Raw genomic sequence first — 19,578 nt, 5'->3', positions numbered from 1 at the left:
AATAAAATTTTTAGAGGAAAATACAGAATGCATTTATGAACTTAGGAAGGGAAGTATTCTTAAGACACTCAAAAATAACAGAAGGCAAGGTTTCATTGACTACCCATTGTAAGCATTACTTAAGTCATTGCTTTAAGATATGGGCGTACAGCATTTTATTTATTTTTTAAATTATTTATTTTTTTGCATATAGCATTTTTAAAAATTTTAATGTTTATTTTTGAGAGTGACAGAGAATGATTGGGGGAGGGGCAGAGAGAGGGAGACACAGAATCTGAAGCAGGCTCCAGGCTCCAAGCCATCAGCACAGAGCCCGATGTGGGGCTCAAACTCATGAACCTTGAGATCATGACCTGTGCTGAAGTTGGACACTTAACTGAGCCACACAGGCGCCCCTGCATATAGCATTTTAAACATACATACACATCAAATTCCTGCTGTTACGGGATTTATATTCTCTTTTTTTTTTTTTGGAATTTGTTTTCTAATGAAGGAGTTAAATAGTGAACAGAAGTAATACACATTATACTTAGATAACAATAACAAGCAAAGAAGAGAGACTGAAAGTATGATTGGGCCACCTGGAGAAGGACTGCAATTATAAATGGGTTAGCTAGAGAAGGCCTCACTGCAAATGGAGATGCCCTTAACTGGGATTAGAAAAAGTGTAGGAGAAAACAAGGCTGCAGGATCAACATCAAGAGCTTGCTTTTGGGGTGCCTATGCAGCTCAGACGGTGAAGTGTCTGACTTCGGCTCAGGTCACGATCTCATGGTTCATGAGTTTAAGCCCAGCATCAGGCTCTCTGCTGTCAGTGCAGAGCCTGCTTCAGATCCTCTGTCCCCCTCTCTCTCTGCCCCTTCCTTCCCTGTTACTGCACTCTCTCTCTCAAAAATAAATAAACACTGAAAAAAAAAATTACTTTTGAACCTAACTTTGGAATGCCTATTAGACATCCAAGTAGAGAAGCTTAGTAGGCACTTGCATGAATAGATTAGGAGTTCAGGGGAAAACAAGGATATATTTGTCAGGATCCAATCAAGAGACAGAAACCATAAGCTATTTGAAGAAGGATGGATTTTTTTTTTTTTTTTTTAGTAAAATCCATGCCCAACATGGGGCTTGAACTCATGACCCCAAGATCAAGAGTTGAATGCTGTACCAACTGAGCCAGCCCGTCACCCCTGGGGGGGTTGAATGTAAAAAACTATGAGAGTTCTCTAGAGAAAAAGAACCAAGAAGTCATGTGTTTGTGTGTGTGTGTATATGTGTGTATGTGTGTGTGTATACACACACACACACACACATACACATACATATATATGTTTGTGTGTGTGCACATATGTGTGTGTGTGTGTGTGTGTGTGTGTGTGTGTATACACACACACACACACACACACAGATTTATTTTAAGGAATTGGCTAATGCAATTTTAGAGACTTGATAAATCCAAAATCTACAGGGTAGGCTGGTAGGCTGGACAGCCAGAGAAGCGTTGTAGTTCAAGTCCAAAGGCAATCTGCTGACAGACTTCCTTCTTGCTCAGAGAAGGTCACTCTGTGTTCTGTTCAGGCCTTCAACTGATTTGATGAAGCCTACCCACATTATGGAGGGTAATCTGCATTACTTGAAGGCCACCAATGTAAATATTAATCTAGTCCAAAGCACATTTTCACAGAAATATTCAGAACGTTTGATTAAATATGTTTGATTAACCATCATAAACTATAATAAGAAATTAGAATAATAGAGGATTTATTTACTAAGCAACAAAAAGAACGCTTAATACAAGAATAGCAAAAATAAATAAACAATAGCATCTATAGGAAGCAGCCACTAACCGTAGGCTTAAAATGCCCTTTCCCTCAGGCTGAGAGCCAGATTTTGTTAGAAAGGGTAACACCAAGGCCCACTAGATGTCAAAGAAGTTTACTCAGTTGATGCACCAGTGGCACTTGGGAATCTACCCTCAGGTACCAAGGAAGCATCCATGGGGAAATGCCATATCCCAGAAGCTGCTGGGAAGCTACTGAAGGTGGTGCCAGGGAAGCCATCCATGGACAGGTGCTATACCAGTAAAACTCAGTGCAGAGCACCCAAGTGAATGCCACACGAGGTGAGCTGCTGAGTACGAGGTGAGCCAGGAGCTTCCCACTGCAGAAGCTTGCAGAGGGGAGCACAGCAGAAACAGGAAGCGGAACTCCCTCCTCCAGTGAACAGGGGAGGGGCAGAGAGAGAGGGAGACACACAATCTAAAGTGGACTCCAGGTTCTGGGCTGTCAGCACAGAGCCCAACACGGGTCGAGCTCACAAATCGCGAGATCATGACCTGCACTAGAGTCCGACACTGAACCGACTGAGTCACCCAGGCGCCCTCTCTCCAGTGCATTCTACTGACAAAGGTTAACATTATGCCAGCTGGCAAAGGAAAAATGTTTACAGAAGGGTCTAGCTTCATTGTCACAGAACGGGCAATAAAGGGTAGACTTGGAGCTGAGAGGCAATAAACTGATAACTGCCCCAGGTCCTTATATTCAGTTGTGGAGGAAACAAAGGAGGGGAGTAGGAAAATGCAGGAGGAAAAGAGACAATAGAGCAATGTCTCCAAACTTTATGGTGCAATGATTTAGAGCAGAAATTGTCTGCCATGTCCATTTGAACTTGGTCCACATGTATCTGTATGATTTACATCACTACCCTTTAAAATATTGACTTTAATTTAAAATATTGTGTGTATGTGTGTATATATATATTAAAAATATATAATACATATTTTTATATATATTATATATATATTATATATATATAATATATATATATATGAAACTTCAGTTAAAAAGGGTAGGAGGCTTTTGCAGTTTAAAGGAAAGAAGACCACAGGGGTAGCAATGAAGGTGATGGAAAGTGTTGGGTACTTGGTGTATTTTGAAACTAAAGGCAGAGAATTTCCTGATGGATTGTGGGGGATGAACGAAAGAAAAGTCTAGAATAACTCTAAGCATTTTGGCCTGAACAACTGGAAGGATGAAGCTAGAAATTCTGTTAAGTAAGGATGTGGGGAGAACAGGCTTTGGAGAAAGATCAGAAGTTCAAGTTTGGACATGTTAAATTTCAAAAATTGATTAGATATCCATGGAAATGATGAACAGGAAATTGAATGTCTGAGTCTGGATTTTGTGAGCAATTGGACTTCAGATACAAATTTGGGAGTTGCCAACATACATAGATGGAATTTAATGCCTTAAAACTGGATGAGAATATAAAGGGAGTTATTAAATCATCTCCCAAAACATTCACTTTAATTCCATGATAGGCATATGGCATGATTTATCATGTGACATTTAGGTTTACCTCCCAAGTTTTCACTATTCTGTAAAATGCTATGATATAAAACATGTACATAGCTCCCAGTGTTTCACTATTCTGAATACCATAATGAACAAAATTCCTTGCTTTGTGAGAAACTACCATTTTTGTAGGTCAAAGGCAAATGTTAACAACTGTATATGATTCAACCTAATATTTGTGATGATAATTCTTTTGGTTCTTTATCTTGACATGTTATAATTTGATTAAAATAGATACTGTAACCTAGATGGAGCAATTAATCTCTGGGCTGCAAAGCCTAAAAATAAATCACTCTAGTTAGAGCTAGCATGTGGGGCCAGATGTTTCCTAAAACTCCCATAACATAATCCTGAGGTCTGTCATTTACCTACCCATACCTTGTGTTCTTAAACGACCTCAAAACTTCTGGATTTCTCACTGACATCCTATTAAAAAACAGCAGAGCTTCCAAATACATGAAATAAAAACTAATGGAATCAATGAGAAAGAGACAAAGTCTCAAGTATAGTAGGAAAAGCACTTTTCTCAATTATTAAAAGTGCATATAGATAGAAATCAGTAGAGACATAGAGGACTTGGATAATACCATCAACCAACTTGACCAAATTGATATTTATAGAATATTTTCACGAATGGCAAGATACAAATTCTTTCCAACAACACAAAGAACATTTACCAAGATTGACAATCTTTGGGGCCACAAAATAAGTATCAATAAATTTAAAAAGATACAAGTCATGTAAAGTATGTTCTCTAGCCACACGGTCAAAAAATGAATCAAAGTGAAAGCAAAAAGAGCATCTAAAGCAGCTCTTAAAGACAAATTGCTAGCAGTGAACACCTACCCTACAAAAAGGTTTTCTATGCTACATATGTAACATTTACTAAGTTCCATCTAACATATATTAGTTTAGAAACAAAAAAAAATAAAAATAAAAACTAACAAAAGAGACAGAAAATAAAGATTAGAGCAAAATCAATAAAACAGAGAAAGAAAAATCAATGAAACCAGTTTTTTTTTTGTTTTTTTTTTTGTTTTTTTTTTTTGAGAGAGAGAGAGGACGCAAGTGAGTGAGGGGTAAAGAGAGAGAGAATCTCAGGAGGGGCAGAGGGAGGCAGAAGGGTCGGGGGCAGAGAGAGAAGCAGGGCTCATCCAAAGCAGGGCATGACCTGAGCCAAAGTCAGATGCTTAACCACTGAGTTACCCCAGCACCCCAGAAGGTAATTCTTTGAGAAATCAATAAAATCGTTAAACCTACAGCCAGATTGTTTAGAGAAAAAAGAAGAAAGATACAAATTGCCAATATCAAGAATGACAGAGTTGACATAAAAATAGATTCTACACATACTGAAAGGATAATAAGGAAGGACAATGGATAAAGAAGATGTGGCATGTATATACAATGGAATACTACTTAGCCATCAAAAAGAATGAAATCTTGCCATTTGCAACAACATCAATGTAGCTACAGTGAATTATGCTTAGCGAAATAAGTCAGAGAAAGTCAAATACCATATGATTTCACTCATATGGAATTTAAGAAACAAAACAGATGAACATATGGGAAAAGGAAAAAAAAGGGAAGGAAACCATAAGAGACCCTTAACCATAGAGAACAAACTGAGGGTTGATGGGGGGGGGGGGCGGGAAGGGCTAGATGGGTGATGGGTATTGAGGAGTGTGCTTGTTATGAGCACTGGGTTTTATATGTAAGTGATGAATCACTGAATTCTATTCCTGAAACCAGTATTACATTACATGTTAACTAACTAGAATTTAAATAAAAAATTTGGAAAAAAAAAAACTATTAATAACAAGGAAGAAAGAAAAGAAAGAAAGAAAGAAAGAAAGAAAGAAAGAAAGAAAGAAAGAAAGAAAGAAAAAGAAAGAAAAGGGGAATAATATGAACAACTTTTTAAAAAAGTTTTATTTTGAAAAAGAAAGTTCAGAAGGTTGCAGGACACAAAGTTAAATGTACAAAAATCGGTTGTACTTCTATATGCAATAGCATTATAAATCTGAAATACTTAGGAATATATTTGACCAAAAAATGTGCAGGATCTGCTCACTGAAAACTACTTAGGGAAATTAAAGAAGCCCTAAATAGATACAGGAGTGCTGATGCATAGGGCACATGTACCCCAATGTTTATAGCAGCACTTTCAACAGTGGCTAAATTATGGAAAGAGCCTAAATGTCCCTCAACTGATGAATGGATAAAGAAGATGTGGAGTACATATACAATGGAATACCAGTTGGCAATGAGAAAGAATGAAATCTGGCCATTTGCAGCAACATGGATGGAACTGGAGGGTATTATGCTAAGTGAAATAAGTCAGGCAGAGAAAGACAAATACCATGTTTTCACCCATATGTGGATCCTGAGAAACTTAACAGAAGACCATGGTGGGGGAGGAGGGGGGGGAAAGTTACAGAGAGGGAAGGAGGTAAACTATAAGAGACTCTTAAGAACTGTGAACAAACTAAGGGTTGGTGGAGGGGTGGGGGAGAGGGGAAAGTGGGTGATGGGCATTAAGGAGGGCACCTGTTGGGATGAGCACTGGGTGTTGCATAGAAACCAATTTGACAATAAATTATATTTAATAAAAAATAAAAATCAAATAAAGAGGCCCTAAATACATGGAGAGATATGGTGTATTCATAGAATAGTCAATATTATTTAGAAGTCAATTTAGGGGTGCCTGGGTGGCTCAGTCGGTTAAGCGTCCGACTTCGGCTCAGGTCATGATCTAGCAGTCCGTGAGTTCAAGCCCCACGTCGGGCTCTGTGCTGACAGCTCGAAGCCTGGAGCCTGTTTCGGATTCTGTGTCTCCCTCTCTCTGACCCTCCCCTGTTCATGCTCTGTCTCTCCCTGTCTCAGAAATAAATTTTAAAAAAAAAGTTTAAAAAAATTAAAAAAAAATTTTTTAAAAGTCAATTATCCCCAAATTGACCTATAGAGTCAAAGCAATCCCATCCCAAATCCTAATAATCTTTTTTGTAGAAATTAACAAACCAATTCTAAAATTTATAATGAAAACAAAGGACCTAGAAGAGTCTAAATAACTTTGAGAAAAAGAGACAAACTTGGAAGACTTCTACTAACCTATTTCAACACTTATAATAAAGCTACAGTAATTTAGTGTGAGAAAAATTGAGGTAAATCTAGACAAATAGATCAATTGAACAGAATAGAAATGGTGGTAATAGACCCAGACATATATGGTCAATGCTTCAAAGAAGTTTCAAGAGCAATTAAGTGGCAAAAAGAATAGCCTTTGCAGTGACTGTTCACATGCAAAAGAAATGAAGTTTCAATCCACCCCTTATACCATACATAAAAATTAACTCAAAATGCATCATAGATACAAATGTAAATCCTAAAATTGTTAAACTTAAAAAGAAAACAAAGGTAAATGGCTTTGGATGAGGCAAAGATTTCTTAGACATACCAACAAAAGATACGGTCCATAAAAGAAAAAGCTGATAAACCGGACTTAATAAAAATTAAGAATGCATGTTTTTTTTTTCTAGTTTGAGATATTTATTGATCAGTGTAAACTCCAACACAGTACATCAACATGATTTTGAGCGTTTACAGGGGAAATGGTTCCTGGTTAAGTAGAAAATTATACGAATGACTTCCAGAAAACCTTTATTCTAAGCAGCTTTATAGTCAAACATTTCATTTAGAAGTCTGAGTCCTCTTTCTTCAGTTTGCTATAATCTATAATTACCGAGTAATTATAGATTACTCATTGATCATTGCATTGATCATTAGGACACACTTTATTCTGGATTCTGGGTTACTCTCTTCATCCCAATGGATATCTGGATTGAACAATGCTAGACACAAGACATACACTGCTGCTCCAGTACCTCTAGCTCCAATAAATATGAAGAGAGAAATCAAGCTTGAAGGCTTCTTGGCCTAACCAAGGATCCAGGGGAGCAGATCTTGTGGCAAAGGCCTCTGGTCTGAAAGGAGAGGACACTAAAGCCAGGCCCTAACTAAGTAGTCTCTGCCCAAAGGTACACTCTTTGAAAGCTACTATTTGGAGAATGGAAAGTTAAGCCACAGACTGGGAGAAAATATTAGCAAATCACAAATCTGATAAAGAATTTGTACTCAGAGTGAGTGAGTGTGTGTGTGTGTGTGTGTGTGTGTGTGCATGCATATATACATACTTATATGTATGTATATATACATACTTACACCTTCAAAATGTAATAAGATAAACAGCCCAACAACAAAAAGGAGCAAATAACTTGAATGGCCACTTTCACAAAGAAGATATATGGATATCAAAGAGCCCACAAAAAGATGCTCACCACCATTAGTTATCTCAGAAATGCAAATTAAGGGACTCCTGGGTAGCTCAGGTGGCTAAGCATCTGACTCTTGATCTTATCTCAGGTCTTGATCTTAGGGTAATGAGTTCAAGCCCCACATTGGGCTCCATGCATGAAGCCAAGAAGGAAGGAAGGAAGGAAGGAAGGAAGGAAGGAAGGAAGGAAGGAAGGAAGGAAGGAAGGAAGGAAGGAAAGATTAAAACTAAAATGAGATCCTACTACACACCTCGAAGAATGGCTAAATTTGAAAGGACTGATTACAGCAAATGTTGGTGAAGATATACAAAGCAACTAGAAATCTCATATATGGCTACTAGGAATATAAAATGGGACCACCACTTTGGAAAACAGCTTAGCAGTTTCTTAAGTCTGACATACACCTATCATATGATCAAGCCATTCTATTCCTAGGTAATTAATTACCAAAGAGAAGTAAAAGCATGTATCTACACAAATACTTGTACATGAATGTTCATCACAGTTTTATTTGTAATAGTCAAAAACTGGTATCAACCCAGCTGTTACCAACAGATGAGTGGATAAACAATTTGTGGTATATCCACACAACGGAATACTACTAGTAATAAAAAGAAATAAACTATTGATACACGCAACAACATGGATGAATCTCAAAATAATTATTCTGAGTTAAAAAGGGCAAAAATGAATACATACTATAGGATTACACTTGCATAAGATTAAACAAAAAATGTAAAGAATCTGCAGTGACAGAAGACAAATGGGTTGTTGCTTGGAGACAGGGTCCACTGAGTAGATGGGATGATAAAGAGGCACAAGGAAACTTTGGAAGGACATATTCATCATCTGGATTGTGTGATAGTTTCACAGGCATATACATGTGTCAAAACTTACCAAAATTGCACACTTTCAGTATGTGAAATTTGTTGACTGTCAATGATAGCTCAATAAAGTTTTTAAAAATCTATTTGAAAAGTTGAGAATACGTACATGGAAACTAAAACGGAAAAAAAAAAAAAACAGGCGGGGGGAGCCCAATAACAATGTGCCCATCATTCCCTTCTACCTCATTGAATGGGGCTTCTTAGTACATCACTTGGTTACCCACAAGCACTTTGGACATCTTAAGACGTTGTACACTCTGTGCCAAACATTCGAAGCAGGTCAGGTAAATCTGGACAAACCCAACAAGTGCCTAGAAGAAACACACATGACTGCAGTCACATGACACACTCCTTCAAAGAAGGCCAACTGGCATTTTAGCTTCTAGGTTTCACAAGGCATATTATTACGATTCTTTTAAGGCCTCTCCTCAAATCCTTGCCTGGCCCTGTCCATCAAACCTAAAGTATTTTATCACAATCCCCAACCACCACTGAAAAACCCTCCTTAGACCAGTCTTCCAACCCCAGTAAAAATCCAGACTTTGCCCTTTTGCCCTCTGATACGCTGCTAAGGCTACTCAAAGTAATACTCTTCCTCACTGTGCAAGCAATAAATGGATTGTTTTACTGACAATTCAGGAAGCCAGGATTCAACATTATTGATCATTCATATTTTCTCTTCTGAATTATTATAGTAATCTTTGCCCATTTCTTCATTTTGAACGTATATTTTGGTTTTGATTTGCAGTTTGAAAACTTTAAATCTTTGCACTACTTGATGTAAATATTTTCTCGCTTTCCTCTTATTTATTTTTGTTTAAAGTCATTATAAAAACAAAAACAAAAAACAACTTTTGGTGCTGTACAGCCTGGGTTCAAATCTCTCCTGCTACTAGCTGAGGACCCTTATGTATCAGGTAACTCTCTCTGTGAACCCAGATTCCTCATCTGCCTCCCATGGAAATTAAGCTCCATGAAAGAAGGCATTTTCCACTGTTCTGTTAACTGTTGTATCTTCCACTCTAGGAACAGTGCCTGATACATATAATAAATGCTGGAAAAATATTTGCTAAACGAATGAATCTATAAAGCCAGAACAATCTTATTTACCTCATGCGGTTGTTAAGAATCTATTAATCCTCATGAATTTTAGTCTAGAACAGTGCCTGGCACACACTAGGAGCCCAAGAAATGTCAGCTTCCTCTCCCGTCACCCAAATCCTGCCTCTCAGAGAAGTTTTACCTGAAAGTCTTCCCTCCCACCCCCATCTCCCCTCAGTTAAGTCTTTCCCTTTCCTGCTCCCACTCCTCCCACAGGATTCGCACCATTGTTCTCCTTCAGTGTGGCTCACGTGTGACCAGAAGTTCTTCACCTTTGGGCAGCTGTGAGCCCCTCTGAGAATCCAAGGAAAGTTATGAACACCCTCCCCAGAAAAACGCACCTATGCACACACAACACAGACTTTTCCGTACAATTTCAGGGAGCTCACAGAATCCTGCCACTAAACTGCCATTTTAGATTCCTTAATTAAGTGGATATTAACGTCAAAGACTCCTTATTGCTTCCGAGCAGCAAACCTCAACAGGTCACAGGAAATTCCCAGCGCTGATCTTTAGTGCAAGGGTCAGAGTCCAAACCCGGCGTCCCGACCGGAGCTCCTCTGAGATGCAAATTGCCCTCCGCCCTTCGGGCCCAGGGCGCCTATTGTTCTTCCCCGCCGCATTTCAGAGGCGACCCCTCACCCTGGCGGGGGGAAGGGCGCTGCGGGGGAGAAAGGGAGTTTCTAAATGGAAGCAGAGGGCTCTGGTAGGTTCTAAGATCACTTGTAAACTGTGGCAACCCTGCTCGTGACTTAGTTCTCTCAGGCTCCCAGTCGGTAAGCAACAAGCCTTAACTGCCATTACGACCCCTGTTCCTTGTCTTCTGTAACTGGAACGAGGGATAAAACGGGAGGCTGTCCCACTGCCCTTTCAGGAAGAAAGACTGTCCTGTCCTGTAACGAGGTGAAGCGCTCAGGCCCAGGGGCTAGCCACGTGACTTCGTATACATCTTGTAACCGTCCGAAGCCTGTTTTGCCTTAGGAAGTATGGGAGTAGCAGCACAGACCTCATACTTTCCCTGCGCGAGGGAGAGGTGACCAAATCGCCTACACCATGTGTTGCACCTAGAAGCGCCCGTGATTGTTAGCGGTTAGGTGTTAATATTAAGGAGCAACTCAGGCCAAGGACGCCGCGGGTCCGGCGTCGCTGCGGGGGGTGGAAAGCTGAGCGCGGGGGAGCTCTGAGCTTGCGGCCCCCACCCCACGCCCCGAAGCCCGGCTGTGTGCGGACGCCTTCACCCTCCAGTCTAGGTGGTCCATGGCTTCTTTGTGTTCTAGAGCTCTCCATGACAAACGCAGACACCCTGGAGGGCTCCACCGCCTTCCCTCCCTCCTGCGCGGGTTAGGACTCCCCCACCCACGAATGGCTCCGTCCTCGGGCCAAAAATCAGTAGACCCAGACAACCTGAAGGGTTGGTTCGGCCTTTTCTTTCATTCTTCTGATTAGAAACAGTCCCAGAGGCGACGCGATTTGCCCGAAGTCTGCAACTTCCTGGAACTGGAAACCAATCGGAAGACTTCCGCGTCGCGGCTCTTTCCGCCGTGATCAGGTTACCCAGCGCCTCGGGACCTGCTTTTGAAAAGGAGAGGTCGACCTGGGAGAGCCGCTGAACGAGATACTCTTCTTCGGAATCGGTAACTGCTTATGGCAGGCGGTGAGAGAGTGGGGGTGATACAGTGTGGAACCTGCGTCCCCCCAAAACATAATGTCAACACTTTCAAATTGCTTTCCGAGATCCCGAATTTTAGGGGGTGCATCTTCCAGGGGGGGGGGGCCTGGGAGCTTACCTGTTTTGTTTACCCGCCCAAGTGCCTAATGCAGAGTAGTTACCTAATAAATATTTGCCGAGCGGATGACTGCACAGCCGAATGAGCCCCGTTCCATCATAGGGATGTAGGAGGATTTGCGGAGCCAAGCCCCACCTGGGAGGCACCTAAGTCCTTGCCAGTTTTTCTCAATTATGGCTCTGCAACGAATATCCTCTGTGCATAAATCCTTGACTGAATCTCTTGATTATTTCCTCAGGATATTTTCCTCGAAGTGGGATTACTGGGTTGAAGGGTATGCACATATGTAAGGCTCTTGATTCAGAGTCCCTCCAGCCGCGCCAGAATGAGTCAGCTTCCCAGCAAGCTGGCCAAAACTCGGTATCATCGGCCTTCATTTTTATTTCTCTCTGTCTTTTTTTTTTTGCCATCTTGATAAGATAAAAATGATATCCCATTTTATTTGCATTTCTTTGTGGACTAATTAGGTGGAGATTGGACTAACTTTAAAGAAATATTCTTAAGGAGCACCGAGAAATCCTGTGTGGAAAAGGAGACCGTGACACCAGGCACATTCTGCCCAGTGAGGTGAAACCAAAGGGCTCCAATGGTCTGGTGTGATTTGACCAGAAGATGTAAACACATTTGAGCCTTGCTCCAGAGGCTTCCCCTGAGCAAGGGAGGGGAAGCTGTGACTTACTAGCTTGCCTATGTTTGTTATTTTTTGTTATTTTCATTTCCTGATGAGGAGTAAATGTTTCATAAAGCAAATGAAAACCCTGTGTAATTATCTTTAAGGACAGCAAGAAAAAGTAGAAGTGGGAAAACTAGTTCACTTTAACGTCATGGGAAAGGGGGAGGGGGGAGGGGTGAAGTTTGAAGCCTGTTTCCAGGCGGTGGGAGGGAAGTCCCTGAAGATGGGGCTGGGAGTGGGGCGGGGAGGGAGTGAGCAAGAGGCTTCCCAGGGCTCTGGAGACTTCCTTCTGGAAAGGCTGCTATGTGTTTGTAGCGCTTATGAGGCCTGTGGTCCCTGGGGACCTGGAAGGGGCGTTTAATGGACTTTTGAGGATCAAAGTCAGATTGCCAGGGACAAAGGAAGGTTGTGAGGAAATGGAGGCCACTGCATCTCCGGCCGTGCTCCCGGGAATGGGGAGAAGGTACCTGTGGCATTTTCCCCGGACAACGGGAGATGGTGGTCCCTAGAGCTTTTGTGGGCTATGAAACGGTGGGTGCTTCTCCCCCAGTCAGAGCCGCTCCCCAGCTCTTACGATATCCACTAGGTTCTTCTTTAACCACACTCGAGAGGATAACTGATTTGCCAATGTTTACAGGCAGTTTTATTTACTAATCTAGCTCTCATTTACTGTCAACTAAATTTATAGTCCTAATTACAGTCCTCAGCATTTTCCTGATAATAAACATACAGGATGTGTTTTATGTTTGTTTGTTTTTTTTTAACTGTGGGGGAGTTTATTTTCTTGATTACTTTAAATTTCCTATTAAAGTCTTAAATTTAACCATCAGCTTCTCACAACAATCTATGAACTTTTCTGCCACTTTAATTCTTCTAAAAGGGCTCAAGCCAAATGCGGACCAGGGGTTCTTAGAGGTTTCAGTGAATGATTTCAAAGCCTTGTCACACTTCAAAATCACTTGGCGGCTTTCAAAAAATTAGTTTTCCCTCCCTCTTGGGAGACTAATTTTTGTAGGGCTGGGACATACTCAGAAACTAATATTTTTGAAAAACCTCCTCAGTGATTCTTAAGTTGCTGCTATAAAAGCCAGTTCTGGGAAACTGTTGTCTAAATGCTAAATCTATTTTGTCTGTCTTGTTTGTTTGTTTGTTTGTTTTTATTTAAAGAAACTCATGCTTGTGGAGCAAGCAGGGAAGGGGTTGGGGGTGGGGGTAGAGAATCTCAAGCAGTCTCCACGCTGTCAGAGCAGGGCTCTCACCCATGAATTATGGAATCGTGACCTGAGCCAAAACCAAGAGTCGGACGTTTAACCAACTAAACCACCCAGGCACCCCTATTTTGTTTGTCTTTTAGTGAAATTTGGAAATGGCAGCTTTAACTTCCAAAATGTTAAATAATGCTTTGCATTTCCAGAAAATACTCTTTTTTTTCACCTCCATCGCCACCCATCCAGGGTTTGAACTTCCTGAACCCTTCAGTCCTTCCTTACCTAACACTTGATGCCGGATGATGCCATTGTTTTCACCAATCCGTGTCCCCTCTGGTTTTCCTAGATTCCTGCTTTCTCCCTGTGGCAGCATGTTTTGGGCTTTCTTTTGTGAATGACAGTTGGCCTTTCTTCCTGTGCTTTCTTAAGCCCTGCTGCTCTTCAAGGTGTCCTTGATACTTGAGGTAACGGACCAGGCGCCATAGAATCCGCTCCCACAACTGGCATAAGGTGCTGTGACTCTCAGATCTTCACCTCTCACTGTTTCTCTGGGAAGTCTCCAGGTCCCCACATTTCAACTACCTACCAAGCATTTACTCTTAGATATCCCACAAAGCACCTCAGACTCAGTGTTTCTCAAATATTACATCCCTAGCTATGTTTGTTTCTGTGAGGTTTTTTGTTTGTTTTGGGTTTTGTTTTTTGTTTTTTTTTTTAGTAATTTCACCCAACATGGTGCTCGAACTCACGACCCTAAGATCAAGAGTCACACACTCTTCCTACTGTGCCAGACAGGTGCCCCTGTTCTTTGTGTTTTTTATCTCAATGAAGGGCTCTACCACATTAGTCAAGCTGGAAACATGGGGGTAACCCCATTCATTCATTTAAAACCACTATTCTAGGCACTGGGGATAACAGAAACTACAAAAAGTCGTGCCCTCCAAAAACTTGTATTCCAGAAGGGGAAAACAGAGTAAGCAATCAGTCCCCAAATCTAACAGATTCCAACTTATTATTTTTTTTAAAGGTGAGCCACCTTTTTTTTTTTTTTTTTTAATATTTATTTTTGAGAAAGAGCAAGTGGGGCAGGGGCAGAGAGAGAGGGGGACAGAGGATCAGAAGCAGGTTCTATGCTGACAACAGAAAGCCCGATGTGGGGCTCGGACTCACAAGCCACACGATCATGAATGGAGCTGAAGTCAGACACTCAACTGACTAAGCCAGGCAGGCACCCCCAGATTCCAACTTCTAATATCTCTAGACTCTGTCTCTCCAGTCACCACCTTAGTTCAAACCCTTGATGGCCTCCCTCTTTCTCTTACTCCCTCCAGCCCATTCTCCCCACAGCTGTGGGGAGCTGAATCTTAAATTGTAGCCTCTAGCTTTAAGCTTTCCATCCCTCCAGGAGAGAGTCTTTCTTTGCAAATCTGGGTTAAAGGGTTTTATAGCCTCTAGGCCCTGCTGGCCTTTCCATCACTCATCTCCACCCAGGTGAGCCACACTCTCCTCAGGCCACACTGAATTATAGCTGCAGGCTTCCCATACCTGCCATTCCACGCCTTCCCTCCTGCTTAGCTGACTCCTTGTCTGCTTTGCAGGTCTTAGCTCAGGTACTATGACAGGCAGCTTCTGAGGTGTCCCCCACTGATCCCTGGCTCCTCATATCCAGCCCTTGGGATTCTGAAGAAAGGAATGTGGCAGAAGCTGCCTTGTTGTGAACTGCTCTGTGATGAAGGCCATGTGACAAGGAGCAGAGGGAAGCCTCCGGCCAAAAACCTGTGAGGAACTGAATCCTTCCAGCAATGATGTGAGCGAGCTTGGCACAGGGGTCCCCCCACCAAGCTGGGCCTTCAGATGAGATGGCCGCCCCAGCAGTCAGCATTAACCGCAACCTCATGGAAGACCTTCAGCCACGAGAGGCAGCCAGTTAAGTCATGCCTGGATTCCTGACCCAAAAAAAAACAAAAACCTGTAAGATAATAAATGTTTGTTGTCTTAAGCAGCTATGTTTTTGTTAATTTGTTACACAGAAATAGATAACAAATAGACTTCTGGACCCCTGCCTCTCCTCCACACCCAATTCAGTGCCCTTCTAAGTTATAGGGCCAGTGGTATCTCCACCTGTCATCCCCAGTACTTAGCCCTTAGTATTATAATTAGGGATCTATGCATGTCTGCACCCCTAGATTATGGGCTCTACCAGGAAAAGGAAGAGAGGGAAGAAAGTCACTATTTTCCCTCTCAAGACTCTGAATCCCTGCTCTGCTTTGGCCACGTTTTTGTACAGCCACAGTGTCCACAGTGATATCCCCAAAGTGCAGCTGTAACCCCAGGAAGACCCTCCGGCCCGCTGGAGCCAAGCCTCCCTGCCCTCTCCTCCCAGAGACACTTGTGTGCACGCGCACACACTCACATTTCGGGCCCACTGCCCTCTACTCGAGAGTGGGTGGAGTCACTCCTTGCTCCTTACACACACACCCTCAGGCTACACTTTTGTGGGTTTTCTGAATGAAAGGTGGGAGGGAGAGCCACCTTCTGCTTTGAATTGCCCAGTTCCTCCACCTTTATTTGCAGCCAACTGAACTGTTCTAGGAGGACATGGGTGTGAGTCCCCTGGGGGAAAAAAAAGAAAAAGAATGCAAGTACTTCTGGCTGCTTTCATTTTCTGGTGTCTCAACCCACAGGCCACTCGCTATCTGACTCAACCCTGAGATCTGAATGAGGTACTACCTCTGGGTTCCCAGAGTGCTCTGTGGCACCTCCCTTGGGGCAGATAACAGCGCTGTCCTCTGGGCTCCTGTGCACTCTCCTGCCCTTTGTTAGACAAAGGACAGTGCCCTTGGCCTCCTGGTGGCCCTTCTGTTACCCTGTGTCAGCTCTACATACAAGGGCGGCAACTGCCCCAGACCCCCCAGGCACACTTCCTACCACCCTCAATCCCCCATCCCCTCAACCAATCTACCAACGTGTCTGTTGTGTCCAAGCTGGATGGATAAAATTTTTTAAAGACACGCCTGGGTATGAACACACCTCTTTCTAGTTAAGAAGTTTCTAATAACATTGCACCTCTGGCGTGTGCTTCTGTCCTGTTCGCCTTCCTCCGGCACTCAGGGGCAGATTTCCTCTTCGCCTTCCTTCTGTGACTGCTTTCTGCTCAGCTGCTCATGTCGCTAACAAGGTTATACCCATCAACTGTGCTCTAGACGTGTCATAGTATGATAACAGGAAGGACCCGGACTTGGGGGTGACAGATCTGCCACTTACTGTATTTGATCCTGGCTGGGTACCCAAACTAGGCCTCGTCCTCCGATTGGGTCTACTAATAAGCTGTTTCCCTCTATTGTTCTGAGATTAAATTAAATAAGCTGTGCGAAGCATGTAGTAGGAGTAGTAAGTATTCAATAATGGCTTCGTGTGTGTGTGTGTGTGTGCGTGTGTTTTAAGTTTATTTATTTTGAGACAGCACAAGCAATAGAGAGGGAGAGAGAGAGACAGACACAGAGAGACAGAGAGAATCCTAAGCAGGCTCCACACTATCAGTGTAGAGCTGATGCAGGGCTCAAACTCATGAACCATGAAATCATGACCTGAGCCGAAGTCCAGAGCCAGACGCTCAACCGACTGAGCCACCCAGGCGGCCCAAGTTCTTGTACATTTCAAAAAAAGACCTCAACAATCTTTGTAATTTTTCCTTGAAAATGCAGAAAGCTAGATTGTTAATGTCTAGTTGAAAAAGTGCTACATTCGTTTTATTTGTCTTTTTGGCAGGAGATAGAGTAGGAGAAAGTTGAGGGCGATGTTAGGGGACCGCTGGCTTCCTGGTTTTTGATCGGACTCTGCTGCTGTTGTGGAGAAATGCTGTGGAAACCAGCTGCTCAAATGCCCGAGGAATGGATGTGCCTGAACCTGCCACTGACTCCCAGGTGGTAAGGTGTTTGTCATGCTTGTGTTCCAGTCTCTGTGCCTCTGCTCTGGCTGTCACCGTGGAGAGCAAAGTGCCCCCATCATGAGTTCCCTTCCTGACATTATCTCATCAGGTTGATATGTGAATTAAAGGAGATAATGAATATAAAGAAAATAATCCAGTGTCCAGAATAGAGGTCAGCAAACTTCATTCAGCCCCTAGGACAAATCCAGCCCTGCCACCTGGTTATTTCTTTTATTTTTTTAATTGAAGTATAGTTCACATACAGTGTTATATTAGTTTCAGGTGTACAATACAGTGATTCAACATTTCTATACATTTCTCAGTGCTCACATCATGATAAGTATATTCTTTTTAAGTTTATGTATTTTGAGAGAGAGAGAGCGCATGTGCGAGCAGGGAAGAGGCAGAGGCAGAGGGAGGGGGAGAGAGAGAATCCAAAGCAGGCTCCATGCTATGGAGCCCAACACGGGGCTCGATCCCACAAACGCTGAGATCATGACTTGAGCTGAAATCAAGAGCCAGACCCCTAACCAACAAAGCCTCCCAGGTACCCCATAGTAAGTGTACTCTTAATCCCTTTGTCTACTTCAGCCCTGCTCCTACCTGCCTCCCCCTCTCCCCCTGCCACCTGTTTTTGTATGACCCATGAGCTAAGAAATGTTTTCACATTTTTAAATAGTTCAAAAAATTTTGAAAGAATAAAATTTTGTGACACCTGAAAATTATATGAAATTCAAATGTAAGTGTTCAAAAAAAAAAGTTTTATTGCAACACTGTCAAGCTCTTTCATTCATTCATTGTCCACGGATGCTTTTGTGCTTTTCTGGGATGAGTAGTCGCAACAGGGTATGAACTGCAAAGCTTAAAATATTTGCTATCTGACCCTTTACAGAACAAATTTGCCAAGGGGCGCCTGGGTGGCTCAGTCGGTTAAGCGTTCGACTTCAACTCAGGTCATGATCTTGCGGTTCATGAGAGTGGTGTCAACTCAGAGCCTGGAGCTTGCTTCCAATTCTGTGTCTCCCTCCCTCTCTGCCCCACCCCCACATGCACTCCGTCCTCTGTCTCTCAAAACTGAATAAACGTTAAAAAATAAATAAACAAGTTTGCCAAAAGCTCCAGTTGAGGTCCAGCAGTGATCATAAGAGTTATATGAAGCAAGACTTTTATTAATCAGTTAACCTAGCAGTCTCCACCTTTGGCCACAGTGAAGAACCTTCCTTAGGTGCCCCATTACACTTCCTAACTGGTTCTCCTTTACAACTGCAGCTTATCCTGTAGCAAAGCAAGTATGAAGTTTATATTTCCAAATGCAAACCTGGTCTCATATGTTCAGGTTTATGTTTATCTTATTTAATTTCCACAGCAGTCCTATGACAGTGGTATTATGACCCTAGTTTTACAGATGAGGACCCTAAAGCCCATAAAATTTAGGTAATTTGCCAAAAAATTATATAGCTTGGGAAGTGGCAGTAATAAGTTTTCTGAAGCAGTTTCAGTAAGTATTCTCACCACGCATGCTGCCTCTCTCTGCCTCTCTGGCTTTGTTTATTCTATTCTGTATGACCCTTGGTCACTTCCTGTTTGGGGTGTGCACCCCAATCCCACACGGAAATCAAATATCAGTCCCCTGTCTACCAAGATGAATAGCTAATTCTCTGGTAGACTCTAATTCGCTGAAGGGTAAAAGCTAACCTCAGCTACTCCTTCCACTCCTAGGTAACATTTTAATCCCAGCGTATTTCAACACTATCCTTCTGGAACCTACACCGCTGGCTTTTGCCGGGGGTCTCTCTGTTGGCGGACACTCTCTGTGGGAAGAGAACACAATGGCGGGTTGATGGGAATTTCTATTTGGACAAGTGTGACTCTATTAAAATCACACTATGCAGACTCTCACCTTTTCACAGGGCACTTGTGTAATCACACATGTGTTCATTTTGACAAAACAAAAAATGTTCTTCCTTTGTACTTTTCCATTTGGGTGCCTCATGCTGGCTAGTAATGCCAACTTGTAGCAAAGGAAAAGCCCCGAGATAATGTTAAATTCAATGGTACAGTATTTATTTACACCAAGCTTAGTAGTAAACCTTGGTGCTATTTTTTTTTTCTTCATCTTTCTTATAGAATCTAGACTTATTTTGTCTCTATTTTCATAGACCTTTTTAGACTGTTACTTCAAATCAGTCTTTTCCCTTCTGGATACATTTAATTTCTCCTGCATGGAGCCCATCCCCATGTGGCCACTCAGAAGCCAGGGCAGGCCAAGGGGAGAAGAGCACTGAGTTCGTTTGTAGCATTGGCTTTGAAGCAACG

This window comes from Lynx rufus, unplaced genomic scaffold (genome assembly GCF_022079265.1).
Source record: "Lynx rufus isolate CCGP_SWC_20201006 ecotype Redwood Valley unplaced genomic scaffold, mLynRuf1.p SCAF_7, whole genome shotgun sequence".
Lineage (NCBI taxonomy): Eukaryota > Metazoa > Chordata > Mammalia > Carnivora > Felidae > Lynx > Lynx rufus.
The sequence above is the reverse complement of the archived record's forward strand: the minus strand, read 5'-3'. Positions refer to the sequence as shown.